The sequence below is a fragment of the Palaemon carinicauda genome, chromosome 29 (assembly GCF_036898095.1).
Source record: "Palaemon carinicauda isolate YSFRI2023 chromosome 29, ASM3689809v2, whole genome shotgun sequence".
Classification (NCBI taxonomy): domain Eukaryota; kingdom Metazoa; phylum Arthropoda; class Malacostraca; order Decapoda; family Palaemonidae; genus Palaemon; species Palaemon carinicauda.
The window spans coordinates 52,549,800-52,562,299 of record NC_090753.1 but is presented as its reverse complement, the minus strand read 5'-3'; positions in this window follow the sequence as shown (position 1 = coordinate 52,562,299).

The window sequence follows — 12,500 nt, the reverse complement described above, 5'->3', positions numbered from 1 at the left end:
CAACCTTGCACCACCTTCCCTTCCCGTACATCTCATAATCTTACTCTTACCCACATTAACTCTCAACTTCCTTCTCTCACACACCCTTCCAAATTCTGTCTCTAGTCGGTCAAGCTTCTCTTCTGTGTCTGTAACCAGTACAGTATCATCCGCAAACAACAACTGATTTACTTCCCATTCATGATCATTCTCGTCTACCAGTTTTAATCCTCGTCCAAGCACTCGAGTATTCACCTCTCTCACCACTCCATCAACATACAAGTTGAACAACCACGGCGACATCACACATCCCTGTCTCAGCCCCACTCTCAACGGAAACCAATCATTCACTTCATTTCCTATTCTAACACATGCTTTACTACTTTTGTAGAAACTTTTCGCTTCTTGAAACAACCTTCCACCAACTCCATATAATCTCATCATATTCCACATTGCTTCCCTATCAACTCTATCATACGCTTTCTCCAGATCCATAAACGCAACATACACCTCCTTACCTTTTGCTAAATATTTCTCGCATACCTGCCTAACTGTAAAATTCTGATTCATACAACCCCTACCTCTTCTAAAACCACCCTGTACTTTTAAGATTGCATTCTCTGTTTTATCCTTAATCCTATTAATCATTACTCTACCATACACTTTTCCAACTACACTCTACAAACTAATACCTCTTGAATTACAACACTCATGCACATCTCCCTTACCCTTATATAGTGGTACAATACATGCACAAACCCAATCTACTGGTACCATTGACAACACAAAACACATATTAAACAATCTCATCAACCATTCAAGTACAGTCACACCCCCTTCCTTTAACATCTCATCTCTCACACCATCCATACCAGATGCTTTTCCTACTCTCGTTTCATCTAGTGCTCTCTTCACTTCTTCTATTGTAATCGCTCTCTCATTCTCATCTCCCATCACCGGCACCTGAACACCTGCAACAGCAATTATATCTGCCTCCCTATTATCCTTAACATTCAGGTAACTTTCCAAATATTCCGCCCACCTTTACCATGCCTCCTCTCCTTTTAACAACCTTCCATTTCCATCTTTCACTGTCTCTTCAATTCTTGAGCCAGCCTTCCTTACTCTCTTCACTTCTTTCCAAAACTTCTTCTTATTCTCTTCATATGACTGACCCAATCCCTGACCCCACCTCAGGTCAGCTGCTCTCTTTGCCTCACGTACCTTGCGCTTTACTTCCACATTTTTCTCTATATTTTTCATACTTCTCTATACTATTACTCTGCAGCCATTCTTCAAAATTCCTCTTTTTCTCTTTCACTTTTACTTTCACTCCTCCATTCCACCATTCACTGCCCTTCCTCATGTTGCCTCCAACAACCTTCTTGCCACACACATCACTTGCAATCCCAACAAAATTTTCTTTTACTAACTTCCACTCCTCTAAATTACCAGTTTCTCTTACTTTCACTTCGTCATATGCCATTTTCAACCTTTCCTGATATTTACTTTTTACCCCCGGTTTTATTAGCTCTTCAACCCTCACTAGCTCCCTTTTACATCCACCTACTCTATTTCCCCATTCTTTTGCTACAACTAATTTTCCTTCCACCAAAAAATGATCAGACATACCGTTAGCCATACCCCTAAACACGTGCACGTCTTTCAATCTTCCAAACATTCTTTTAGTTATCAACACATAATCCATTAATGCCCTTTCTACTACTCTTCCATTTGCCACTCTTACCCAAATATACTTGTTTTTATCTTTCTTTTTGTAAAAGCTAGTACTTATTACCATTTCTTGTTCAACACACATATCTACCAGTCTCTCACCACTCTCATTTTCACCTGGTACACCATACATCCCAATGACACCTTCTACCTCTCCAGCGCCCACTCTAGCATTTAAGTTACCCATGACAACTACATAATTCCTTCTACCCAGTCCTTCTACACACCTAGTTAATTCATTCCAGAACTCATTCTGCTCTTCTTCACTTTTCTCACTACCTGGCCCATACGCACTGACAAACGCCCAACATTCCCTACCCAACCCAACCCTTACCCACATTAACCTAGATGATATTTCATTCCATTCCACTACTTTAATGTCATCCATTCACTCAGCAATTAAGCCACACCCTCTCTCGCTCTTCCCCTTTCAATCCCAGACACTCTACCAGAAATTTCACCAAACATCACTTCACCCTTTCCTTTCATCTTTGTCTCACACAAGGCCAATACATCCATCCTTCTCTTCCTAAACATACTTCCAATCTCACATCTTTTACTCTCTATCGTACTACATCCACGCACATTCAAACACCCCAAAACTAGAGTGCGGGGAGCAGTCACTCTCCCCCCAGCTCCACCTCTTTGTTGACGTCTCGCAGGATTATATACAGGAGAGGGGGTTCCCAGCCCCCTAGTCCCGTCCCTTTTAGTCGCCTCTTACGACACACAGGGATAATGTTGGCGCTATTCTAATTGTTTTTATGCCCCCGCGGCCACAGGTGGCATATATATATATATATATATATATATATATATATATATATATATATATATATATATATATATATATGTATATATATATATATATATATATATATATATATATATATATATATATATATATATATATATATATATATATATATATATATATATGCAATCATACCTTCGTGTGTGTATATATATTCATATACCTGTACATGTGTGTGATTTCATTACTATTTTCACCATCATTATTATCAGCCGTTACTAACCCAATTCAGAATAAAGGCCTTGGACATGTCCTTTTACTTTTTTATGTTGATGGTCTTTCTGTGCCAGCCCACATCCGCAAATTTTCTTAGTTCGTCAATCCATCATCTTTTCTTTCTTCCCTTACTTCTCTTACAATCTCTGTTATTCTTATTGTCCATAATTGTCTGTCATTCTCATTATATGTCCTACCCATGTCCATTTCTTTTCCTTACAGGTGGTTAGAGTATCCTCTACTCAAGTTTGCTCTCCTATCTATGTCGCTCTTTTTCTGTCTCTTAGTGTTATTCCCATCATTATTCTTTCCATAACTTTTGAGTTGTAATCAGCTTATGTTCTAAGGTTCTAGTAAGGCTCCAAGTTTCTCATGCATAAGTTGTTACTTATAGGACCATCCCATCATATACTTTTCTCTCTTGAGAAAGTGGCATCTTATTTTTCATAATATCATCATTTCATTTACCAAATGCTCCCCATCCTATGCTTATCCTTCTTTAAATTCGGTCTCCTGTCCCGGGAAAACACTTACTGTCTGTCCTAAGTACGTACATTATATTCATTAACGCTCTCTAGAGGCTCGGCCATAACTCTTTTTTTTTTGTTGCCTCTGCATTTTCATTGAACATTATCCTAGTTTTACTCATATTCATAATCAGTCCTACATTTCTGCTTTCGCTTTTCATATATATATATATATATATATATATATATATATATATATATATATATATATATATATATATATATATATATATATATATATATACATATATATGTTATATATATATATATATATATATATATATATATATATATATATATATATATATGTGTGTGTGTGTATTTACTATATATATATATATATATATAAATATATATTATGTCTGTATCTCCTACTGCCTCTGTGTGTAGAGGTGTCTTTGTGTAAGCGTGCCTGAGAGAGAGAGAGAGAGAGAGAGAGAGAGAGAGAGAGAGAGAGAGAGAGAGAGAGAGAGATCCCACTTGTTACTCTATTAGGTCTTTAGAAAAGATATTTTTTACTTTCTGTCGATGTAGTAAAGAAAATGATGAACTCACAAATTCATTTTCCAATTTATATCGGAATAAGACGACCAAGGAAATACTATTTAGTCTCACTATAAATAAACCCGATTCAAAGGAAAGGATTAAACCAATTTTTTCCGATTTAGAAAAAGGTCGAACCCTATTTATTTGAAGAAGGGGATTATATCCTTTATTGAAAACCGCTTCCTATATTCCTTTATTAAGTGTTTCAGCAGAGGCAAATTCTCTTGTGAGTGAATGGATTTTTTTTTTTTTTTTTTAGCTTTTTATGAAGAGGAAGAATAAAAGAGACGAAAGCTTAACTGGCTATTGATGGGGAAAGATTCTAAACAAATAATGGATGGGTCTTTGCGTTGCAGTATTAAACAATTAAAATTAATGTTACAATAGAATCATATTGCCTCTTTATTGGACACAAAACCAACGATTTGGAAATCCAGTTTCATCATTGCGGCTAGAAAACAAAATACAAAAACTTAGATTTGGATCAAATAATAATTCTATCTCACCATTTCAGTTTAGAATGCTTTTATGAACAATATAACATGAAATGTGATTATAACCGATTTGTGAATGAATTGATAATTGTGTGAAAACCTATGACTAAATTCGGTCCTTTATCATTATAACACTTATATTGAAATTTGTTATGAAAATTAAATTGGCCAGCAAATGTTGAATGTTCTAATCGAATGTATAAAGGAGTGGCTGAAACATTTACAATATTTGAAAAAAAAATACACAAAGAACATTAAATAACCAAACGTCATGGTTAAGGATAAAGTAGTCCATAACATTCATAATTCTTTTATAACAATATAATAAGGATATTCACATTAAATTAGTATTAAAACCATTCACTCTACAACTTCAGGACAATCCTAAACGCAATGAATTGATTGCGAAGCATTTCGAAAAAAAAGTAAATTTGATGGTTTTCACGCAAAAATTTAAAACCAGTCATGCACATAAACAGTAAGACAGACAGACAAGGGACCCGCAATATACCTCCAGAGGCAATGGAGGTGGCGAAACCTTGGCAATATCCGGGTCCGATTGCTTGTGTTAACCAAAGAGGAACTTGATATAGCCGAGTCCGAATTGCACATCAGTGGGAAAGGTCAATTGGCTTTTGCAGAGGTTGACGAGTGTCTTGATGGGCTGGGAGGGCATTGAAGTATGCAAGGAGATAGAAGGGAATAGGGTGTCGTTGGTAAATACAGGTGAATATTGTGTTTAATTAGTATAAGAGTGTGGTGTGTTTGTTAGAGGTGTATGGTGTTGTGTTTGTTAAATAGGAGTGATTATTGTTTTTTGTTTAGTATACGTGTATGGTGTTTTGTTTGTTAGAAGTGTATGGTGTTGCGTTTGTTAAAAAGAGGTGAATGTTGTTTTTGTTTAGTATAAGTGTATGGTGTTGTGTTTGTTGAATAGAGGTGAATATTATGTTTGTTTGGTAGAAATGTATATTGCTGTGTTTGATGAATGGAGGTGAATATTTAGTTTGTTTGGTAAAAGTGTGTGGTGTTGCGCACTTTAAATAAAGATGAATATTGTTTTCTTTTTTCTTGTAGAGGTGTATAGTATTTACTTTGTTAAATTATTGTGAATATTGTGTTTGTTTGGTAAAATGTATATTGTGTCGCGTTTGTTAAATAGAGGTGAATATTTTTTTTATATGGTGTAGTGTTTGTTAAATAGGGGGGTATATTTTGTTTGTTAGGAGTGAATAGTGACGTGTTTATTAAACGAGAATATTGTTGTGTTTTTAGGTATATGAGAATATGGGGAGAATAGTTTGACGTCCCTGAGAGATTTACGTAATACAATTATGATACTAGAAGTAGGAGATGATGAATAGTGAAGAATTGAATTAAAAACTCAATATAGAGACGACTGGCGAAATCTAACCGAAGCCCTTTGAGTTAATAGGCGTAGGAGGAGATGATGTTGATGATGATGAAAGTAGATTGCTTTTCAAGAGTTACTCTATATGTTGTCTTAGCGATATATATAAAAAAAAAATGAAAAATAAATCCGTAATTAAAAGGAAAACTTTATCATAGTTTTTTTATGACTGTATCATCTTGCTAATTAAATTTAGATATCCAATAATAATAAGACGAGATATTTCAAGTACTTGAACGGTGAGATTTGTTATAAACCTTATATGTTATCAAAGCTCCAATTATGCAAATTTAAGAAGTACAAACTTTCGGCAAATGTTTTAATGTTGAACAGACTGACATAAGTCTCTTCATAATTTATATATGACATATGTCTTTTAACATTGTTAAATTCTTTATTCATTATTTATCTTTTCTTATTTACTATCCTTAAAGGGTTAAAGTACGCTCATGAATGGCAGAGGCGAAGGACAGTAACTTTGCCCTATCAAGAAGGACAATTCCCTCGAGACTGACCATACATTATATGATTAGTGCCCAAGCCCCCTCTCCACCCAAGCTACGACCAGGGAGGGCCAGGCAATAGCTGCTGATGGCTCAGTAGATACACCTATAGGATACCACAAACCCCCCCAACCTTAGCTCACAAGGATGGTGAGGTTGCAGACACTAATGGCACTAACGAGACTGAGCGGGACTCGAACCCCCGACTGAAAAACACCAGGCAGAGACGTTACCAATCATTCCACAACAACCCTAAAAAATTGGATATTTTTTTCTTTTGGGTACCCTAAGCTTATATCATCCTGCTTTTCCAACTGGCTAGTGAATACAACAACAACAACAACAATAACAACATAAGGCTTCATTAAATCTTTTATTTGGGTGTAGTATTAAGTTAGATTTAGGTAACAAGGTATCTAAAGAATTTGTTTTTAATTTCATTTTCGAATAATCAGATTTATAACACAAGGAAAAGCGTAAAGATATAAAAAGGGGAAATTTTCACATGTCCAGAAGCACGACATTTTCAAATATATTTTTCTGTCGGAAGTTTCTTTTTAGTGGAGGAAAACACGGTGCTCTTGAATATGGAATTTCCCCCCAGGTCAAAGTCTCTCTCTCTCTCTCTCTCTCTCTCTCATCTCTCTCTCTCTCTCTCTCTCTCTCTCTCTCTCTCTCTCTCTTTTCTTTTGTTACTTTAGAATTTCATTTCTGGGTCCCAACGAGGTTCCATTTGTGAATTCATGTTTCCTTCAAATCTTTAAAGAACAGGGAAAGAATTCTCATGTTGATTCGCTTTTATTTAATGAAACAGAATCATTCAAGGCATTTGTGCATCACATGTTTATTTGTCTAATTTTCTGAATAAAATATGCCTTAAAATATTTTATAGATTGGAGCTCTTACCAAGTATAGAGCAAAATAAATTTATTTAGGTTGTGGTATAAAATGAATTCAGGGGCCCAAAGAGGATGTTTAAAAGGCCTACTAAAAGGGTCTATAAATAGGAGACTTAAGAGGCTGGCTATATACAAAAAGAAAACATTAAGAATTCCATTTTGAGAAGGCCCAGAATGTCAGGTAAACCTAATAAAATATTGCCCTATTAGAATATTTATAATAATAGCCGATGTGGTAACGTCCCTGACTGGTGAACGCCAGACTGGAGTTCGAGTCCCCGGTCAAACTAGTTAGTTTCTTTGGTCGCAGCAACCTCACCATCCTTGTGAGCTAAGGAAGAGGGAGTTTGGGAAAGCCTATAGGTCAATCTTCTGAGTCATCAGCAGCCATTGCCTGGGCCCCCTTAGTCTTAGCTTGGGTGGAGAGTGGGCTTGGGTGCTGATCACATATATATAAATATATATATATATATATATATATATATATATATATATATATATATATATATATATATATATATATATATATATATATATATATATATATATATATATATATATGTATATATATATGGTGAGTCTCTAGGGCATTGTCCTGCTTGATAGGGCAATGTCAATGTCCCTTGCCTCTGCCATTCATGAGTGGCGTTTAAACCTTTAAAACCTCTGAAAACCTGGCCGTAAAAACAGTCTACATTGGCTGCTAAGCACAATTGGAACTTCCTGTTGGAAGGTTTTGAATACCTGTTAAACATTAAAAGCGTTACTCTATAGAAAGGCCTAAAGGCCTTTTAAATCAGGTTAGAGGCTCCTGGTAAAAGCCTGAAATTTTATCCCATTAAACCTCAAGACACAACGATACAAAAAGGGGTTAGAATACCTGATAAACCAGTTAAAATATTCAAGTAAAACGCCTACAACACCACCTAAACTCGAGAAATCTACTTTGTAAAGGGGTCTAGAGTTCCTTCTAAATTTAATCAAGTACTCCATAAAAAAGCACAAAAAGTTGCTAAAACAGATGAAAATCTCCAAGTTAAATCTCCTAGATTACCTGTTAAACCCAATGAGAAACCCCACTGCAAGAGAACCTACAACTCCTGGTAATCTCCCCAAAATAAACTGCATTGTTTGAAGGTTATTAACGTTGCATGCTGAAGTCTGTGCATCCTTCATTACTTCTAATTCAGCTCTCTTACTCTTCGTGACTCCAAACCACTCTGAGCTTGCGTGAGGCAGGGAATGATTTAATCACCACCGAGGCAATTTGTAAGTCAACTTTCACTGTTATTATCATTATTGAGATATCACAGAAAGGGAGTAATTCAAATAAGTATTTCTAGCAAAGTAATCATTTGTCTAAATGGTTGAAATAACATGTTTTTTTTATTTGTATGGATAATATTATCACACATTTAGAACATAATTCTCATCATTTTAATTAATAACTGATATACATATGAAACGTTATATTTATCTAACACAAAATACTCAATTATACTTATACGACAATTTTACCATTTGTACTTGAATATAGAATTGCAAGAAAATTATCATGTGTACTAATAACTCGTATACATATTGATGTCATCATTTGCATGAATACCTCAAATATAAATTGGTCTGTATATCTCAAAATATGAATTTTCCCCCGGGGGAAATGGGAGAAAATAAATAAATAAGGAAAACGAAGGAAGGAGATCCCGGGGTGTTCCAGGTGAGGGTTCCAGACGAGCCTCAATTAAACCACAGGAATATAATCTCTGGCTCGGAGGCTTACGCCTTTGATCCTCGTCGGGAGAATAAGAACCATTTATTAGGGGAGGAATTGCGAGGCGAGCCAAGCAAGGTCTTGATTTCCTTTCTGTTCAGATGAAATTATCATATTCCAATTTCCAGAAGTGACTTCATTTCGTGAATTCCAGTTACTGCAGGAGATTTGCGGCTACTGCACGGGAACTGCAGGTAATTTGCTGATACTGCACGGGAATTGCAGGTGAGTTGCGGGTACTGCACGGGAATTGCAGGTACTGCATGGGAATAGTAGTTACTGTGGGGGAATTGCAGGTACTGCGCGGGAATTACAAATACTGCGTGGGAATTGCAGGTACTGTAGGGGAACTGCAGATGATTTCCAGGTACTGTACGGGAATTGCAGGTACTGCATGGGAATGACAGTTACTACGTGGCAATTGCAGGTACTACACGGGAACTGCAGGTGATTTGCAGGTACTGTGCGGTAATCACAAATATGCGCGGGAATTGCAGATATTGTGCAGGAATTGCAGGGTACTGCATGTAGATTGTAGGTACTGCACTAGGATTGCAGGTACAGCACTAGGATTGCAGATACTGCACGGGAATATCAGATACTAGCACGGGAAATGCAGATACTGCACGGGAATTGTAGTTACTCGCACCGGAATTGCAGATACTACACGGAATGGCAGGTACTGCTCGGGAATTGCAGATACTGCGCGGGAATTTCAGATACTGCACGGGAATTTCAGATACTGCACGGGAATTGCAGTTATTGCACGGGAATGGCAGGTACTGCGCGGGAATTGCATGTATTGGCGCAGGGAATTGCAGGTACTGCACTGAATTGCAGGCACTGCCCGGGAATTGCAGATAATGCATGAGAATTGCAGATATCGCACGAGAATTGTAGGTGTTCGTGGGAATTGCAGATACTGCACGAGAATTAAAGATACAGCACGAGAATTGCAAATACAGCACCTGAATTGCAGGTACTGCACGGGAATTAGAGATACACCACAATAATTACAAATACTGCGCGTGAATTGCAGATACTGCACCACTTTGACTTGCCCCGGTTCTGTTTACGTATCTGACTTCTGTCGAAGAAGTTGGAGAAGTTGGGAGGTGGTGATGTTTTGTCTGTTAATTGCTCTGGGGAAGTTGTGAGGCTGATGTTTTTTTAATCTGTGCTGTTTGCGAAGGGGTATGTTTGGTAGTCTAAGTACTCTGGAAAGGACATATCGATTTTGTTGAAATAAATTCTGATTCAACTTACTTTATGTTATATATTATTATATTATTTATTATTATTATATTATTATTATTATTATTATCATTATTATTATTATTATTATTATTATTATTATTATTATTATCCCCAGTTATAAGTTATATGCCGAGAAACACACAATACTTTTTTTGTTTGCATTACCATTATCCCTTTTCAAGTTGACAATGAAATTAGATATATTCACCTTAATATCCCTTCATTAATGCATAAACGGCAGATTATTTTTAATGCATTTAAAACTTCTTATTGTAATAATCTCCATAAAAGTTATTCTACAGTTTATGCTTCTCTGCTTCGATCATATTGAGAATTTCACATCCAATATTCAAGGAGCAATTTTTCAGCTCATTGTAAATCTTTGATTGTGTTACATTTCATTCCTATTTAAAGTTTCATTCCATAATTATAATGTTATGATAATGGGTCTTCAATAGTTTTCAGCTATGCTAAGATAAACAGAGCTTAGCCAATGTGTTGGTATGAATGAAATACCCAACAGTCAACAGTGAAAATGACCATAAAATAATGAAGATGGGGAACGAAAGTGAATCAGAGCATAAAGGAAAGTTATGACTTCAGAAGGAAAGTAATTTTCCAGTCATATGAAGATTTAGAGATGTGTCTTCCAACTTGAGAGAGAGAGAGAGAGAGGAGAGAGAGAGAGAGAGAGAGAGAGAGAGAGAGAGAGAGAGAGAGAGAGAGGAGAGAGAATAAGTTTCGCATGAAGCAACCATGAAAAAAAAATATTGGAATGAAGTTTGAGAAGTGTACGATTTGAAAGTAAGTTTAGGAAAGAGTCGAGAATTTATTGAAAGTATCATATGATTTCACAATTCGCATATTTAAACAATGCAAAGAGGTTACAAATTTGTGAATGACGATTGAGAAATGTAGAGATTTTTTATGTGTTCTATGAAATGCGATCACCCTCGTCAGTTCAACAATACATCGGGTTTCGACATTGTATTCTTTATACATGTGTAAACCACTTCAGCGTATTTTACACTCTAACACATCAATCTTCATATTATATCAACTGTCTCGATCCTTGCTCTCCAACTGTTCTTTCTTTTATCACTGTCTAGATTTTTGGAAAGGGTTACCTTTTAAAGGTTTAAAGGCCGCTCATGAATGGCAGAGTCAAGAGACAGTGACATTGCCTCATCGAGCAGGACAATGCCCTAGAGACTGACCATGTATACATATGATCAGCGCATAAGCCCCCTCTCCACCCAAGCTAGGACCAAAGAGGTTTAGGCAATGGCTGCTGATGACTCGCAATAGATAGACCTATAGGCTCCGACCAAAGGAACTAACGAGCTTGAGCAGGACTCGAACCTCAGGCTGGCAATCACCAGGCAAGGGCTCTACCAACAGGCCACCAGAACCCTTTGCTGGGATTGGAGTTTTTTCGATACCAAAATATTGAGGGAGTTGTGGTAGTTTTGCCATGTTTGCACCAAAGGAATGTCAATATTTTCATATATGACCCTGGGATTTAGGGTTTTTGGATTTGATACTCTGCATTCTGTCTGGTTTGCCTGCCACTGAGCTTATAGTGGGGATGATTGTATTCTTTTTAGATAAAGTGGTACAGTTGATTCCGGTACACTTCATTAGAAGCTATGGAGACGTCTGACAGCTGTGCAGTGCAGCAGGTCATGCTGTATTTAGAAAAAGAGAAAGTGTTGGCAACGCTGACTGAAAAATAAAGTTTCTGATCTTGTAAACACTTTTTCTATATTTTCTGTTCACAATACTAAACACTCACTCCTGTTTCACTCTTCCAGTACAATGGAATCTTCTTGAGAGGGACTTGTTTTTTTCTGCATCAGCTTTTCTTATTTTTCTAACTAGAATAAGTCAGATTTGGCATCTGCTGTTGCTACTGCTGCTGCTCCTCTTTCTCCTTTTTGATTTTCTATGTTCGTATATTTTTTACTACGAAATTTTCTTTATGGAGCACAGCATACTAAAAGTCATACCATATTTTCCACCTGACAAAGGAAACAGTACAAGTGAATTTTCATCAAGGAACAAAGCTTGCCAGAGCAAGTCAGCCTTCTTCCCTCTTCTGAGTACATTTCTATGCTTTAAGAACAAACTTTAGAAATTTTCAATCCAAGTTACCCTTTAGGAGCAGCTCCTTATTGTTAAGGTAAACTGTATAACGGTTCAGTTTTTCTAGGCTCCGACACACGTAGGTATGTCTGAAAATGAGACTGACTGAGTATCAAAGGAAGCTGCAGCTGAATTGCTTCCAAGAAAATATTCCCACCTCTGTAATGACCTTTCACCAACCATTAAGAGGTTTAAAGGCCACTT